The following is a 4,107-nucleotide window of genomic DNA, read 5'->3' as shown; positions in this document are numbered from 1 at the left end:
TACAAATGTTCCTTACTCACCTCTCCTGGGCTTGCCTGGTCTCCTGCTGGTCCATAGCACACAATGTGCAGTCCATCAGAGGCACTGCACACTCTGGACTGGTGGGGGATACTACTTAGATATCTTATCTCAGCTATTTTACTGCTGTAAATCTATTAGTTCCAAGGGACATGTTGAGCGTAGGACAGGAGCTCTGGATCTCACAGAAGTTGCTGCTGCCAAGACCCACCCCAATCCTGTCTGGGTCTGATTCTCATCCTGATCCACTTCTGCCTTACCTGCTCCAGCAGCTGGTGTGCTGCCAGCTTCTGCCGGTACAGAGCTTACCAGCTTCTATACTACTGGTTTCTACACTGTAGGCAATGAGCCACCCACTGTCAGAGCAGTTTGGATGGTGGCCCATGTGATCACAACATCCATCAATGCATCATAAGGATAAAGTTGGGTCATAAATAAAGCAACTACTTACAGTGGCACTCTAAGCCAGTAATCTGTTCTCCAAAGGAAGCATTGCACTGCTTATACTGTAAAAGCAGGCACTTATGAAACAGTATACAGGTTGAGCCTCATTATTCGTGTGGGTTCCATTCCAAGCACTCACTTGGATGGCAAAAAATGCACTATAGCAAATCCATTTAAAAAACAAAGTTTCCCTTCTAAAAGCAGCCTTGCTGACCTTTGTGATGTAAGATAAGAGTAGTTAAGAAGACAATCCATCAATCAGTCCTCCTCCAAGCACTAGAAAGGCGCTTCACTCAGCCCCTCCCTTCACCAATGCAAAGTGATCACCAGTTTCACTCAGGGGGAAGAGAGGGGTAGCCTGGAGAGAGAAGGACTGACTGCCCCCCCCCTCTCATTAAGGAAGCTGTTGTTAAAGGACTGTTCAGTTTTTAAACTGATTTTAAAGGGATGCATTTTTTCCTGTCTCCAGGGATCAGCACATTCCTTCTCATTTGCAGTGGTCATTTGTGTTGAGTCAAATCCCTGTATAAAAAATCTGTATAACAGATTATAACAGATATTCTCCTATATAACAAGGCTGGACCTGTAGTTCCTGATCCTGAACAAGACCCAAGTACATCTGCCAAAATGTTGAAGAAGCTGTGTGCTAAGAATTCATGTTTACTCCAGTACCATGCTGATTAAAAGGAAGTTCAGAACTGTGTGATGCTAGCTGGTAATGATTCATCAGCTCCTTTGAAGGGCTCGTCTTTAGGAATATATTAACTCCTGACTTAGAAGACTGCAGGTGGATACCACATGCTCATGGAAATGCTTTATGCAAAGGAACCATCAACTTGCCTGTTGAATACAGATGCAGTTGATGGGGCTTCTCTCCTAGCAAATCCTGCTCCACAAATCTGGTAGCCTTCTTGCCTGTGGTCAGGGGGAGGACTCTAGTGAGTGAAACATTCCTATCATTGCTCCTTGATGGGGCTGTGTGTAAGCATGTGCTTTGGAGACAGTTTGGTCCATGTGTGAGTCTGTATGTAGGGGGTGGGGTGGGAGGCAGTTTGAAGAATGAATGTGTATTGGGTATGTTGGGGGACAGAAAAGCAACAGAAATATTTATAGGCCCTTGTGTATACATGTCTCTCCTTGTATGACACACATTCACGTGTATGCAGTAACAGGAACTGCAAGGAGAGATCATGTAGCCAGTACAGTTTTATGTCTGAATCATTTCTTCCTCCCTCCTTGGAATGGTACAGTATTAATTTAGAGAAAGAGGGCTAAAGTAGGGCGCCATTAAATGAGCACAGGATTTACCTACTAACTTGATCTCAAGACTGATTCCATAGCATCTGAAATACAGCATACTAAGAGAGAGTAAACCCAAGGTTCAGAAACATATAAAAAATAAAGGGGGAGAGAATACAGCCAAATGCACCATTTAATTCTAGTTCTTCCTATACTAGTACCTCCTGGGATGATTTTGAGTTTTCTTGGTTTTTAGATTTTCAGCGTTAGACCTTAGTTTCAGACACAGTCTCTTCAGCAGCTTACAATTAAAACAGATAACCATCATATAATGTAACACAATAAAATAACAGAATTATGTTGTGAGAAAACATAACAGATGAAACAATTATTAACTGGTTCAGAACTCATCAGAATGAAGCAAAACTCTAGGCCAGTGGTTCCCCAGCTGGTGGGTTGTGACCCACCAGGGGAACAAGAAACAGGACATTCCCCCTTAATGGGAGTGGACCTGCTCCAATGGCAGCGATAGTGCTGCAGAAATTGCAGCACTGCTGCTGCCAAGGGGCTTTTTTACTTACTGGAGTGGGGTAGCACTGACTTCCCGCAGGATCCTGGAGGCTCATAACCCCCTCTGATCTCCTCCGATCTAAAGCTACTTCCATTTTTTGTGGAAAACAGAAAGTGGCTTTAGATCAGAGATAATGGCTTTGTAAACAAGCGGCAGAAAATCAGTTCTCAAGAGCAGACCCTTCCCTGTCAACTTAAGAGGCCCGGAAATGGAACAGAGGCAGCTTTTGCAAATCAATCACACCTTCTTGTCCTGCTGCTGTATTTATTTCACATTTATTCTTACAGGAATCTCTGAACTGAATGATTTCATTAACCTAATAGCAACACATGAGTACACATAAGACAGTTTGGTCCACACACCTTCGGCACTGATCTCATTAAGGGCACAGTGCTTGGTTTGCAAACCATACACTGACAATCACAGCAAATTATTAATTGTTTCAGTCTACTTGCATTGCTACAATTTCAAGAAATTATGCAACAGGTTTTTTTTCCTCTCTGAAGGCAATTTGTAAGATAAAAAACAATGGCTGCCTTCTGCAGAAGATGGAAATGGGATCTAAGCAGCCTGGATGCTGATTGCAGATTTGTTATTCAAAAAATGCACTTAGAAGGGGAAGGTGTTTCTCTTGGACATTACCCTGCACACGCCCAATCTTGTCTGATCTTGGAAGCTATGCAGGGTCAAGCCTGGTTAGTACTTGGATGGGAGACTGCCTGGGAATACCAGGTGCCGTAGGCTTATACCATAGTCTTTCAAGACTGAAGGTTGCCAACCATATTTTATTTGAATTCTACATAATCTAGATCAAAGAGGTTAGCAACAGTTTAGCCATCACCCCATTCCTAAACCTATTTAATTTTGATAATAATTATAGTGATTTATTTAGCACTTTCTGTGTGTTCGAAGTGCTTCACATATTTTCTCATCTTTACCACAACCTGCAAGGTCAATTATTTTATTAATAGCTAATAAAAACAATTTCATTTCTGCCAGATTGAAATCTCTCTCAAGAAAGAAGGAAGTGCCCAGCATTGTATAACAGACCTTTGTCCATTAGGAATAAGTACCTTGTACTGTTATACAATCATAGTCTGGGATAAAAGAGAAGCAAGAGAAACTGGTCTTGTCAAAAACAAACAGTGCTGCTCTACAATATCTGGCAGATCACATCTGGCTGTCATCTGATTAAGCCATTTCTGCCCAACATGACAAATACACAACAGGGAACAAATGTGTACACCTGTGGGCCAGGCAGAAATGGGTTCAGGGTGCAACCCTATGCATGTCTACTCAGAAGTAAGTCCCATTCTAGTCAATAGAGCTTACTCACTGGTAAGTGCAGATAGGAATGTCGCCTAAGGAACACTCAGTTCATTGTATGAGTTTTAGGCTGCAATCCTATGCTCACCCTCCGGGGAGTACGCCCCATTAACTACAATAGGACCTGCATCTGAGTAAACATGCATAGGATTGGCTTGTTAATCTGCTGTTGAAATCTGATCATATTTGCACTGAAATACAATAATCATTCTGAGGAAAAAAACATCCTTGTTTGATTTTTTATGATACACTCACATGCTGCACTACAAATAGAAGTAGACTACCTCAGAATACCAGATGCAGGGGAGTGGCAACAGGATGTAGGCATCTGGTGGGCCACTGTGAGATACAAGAAGCTGGACCCTGGGCCTGATCCAGCAAAGCTCTTCTTATGTTCTTATTGTATCTGGTCACCCCGGTGCTACCTTGGAAGAGGCATTATCTGCCTATAACAGAGGGGGGGGGGGATGCCTATTTTAGTGTCTTACAAGTTTTTTGTGACACCTTAC

The 4,107-nt window shown here is 42.6% G+C and overlaps 1 pseudogene; it reads left to right on the top strand.

Moving 5' to 3' along the window:
- Positions 1-2,899: 2,899 nt before the first annotated feature.
- On the top strand, positions 2,900-3,016 carry LOC136646740 (5S ribosomal RNA; annotated as a pseudogene).
- The last annotated feature ends 1,091 nt before the right edge of the window (positions 3,017-4,107 follow it).

Source organism: Tiliqua scincoides, chromosome 3 (genome assembly GCF_035046505.1).
Source record: "Tiliqua scincoides isolate rTilSci1 chromosome 3, rTilSci1.hap2, whole genome shotgun sequence".
Classification (NCBI taxonomy): domain Eukaryota; kingdom Metazoa; phylum Chordata; class Lepidosauria; order Squamata; family Scincidae; genus Tiliqua; species Tiliqua scincoides.
This window is presented reverse-complemented; position numbering and strand designations above follow the sequence as displayed.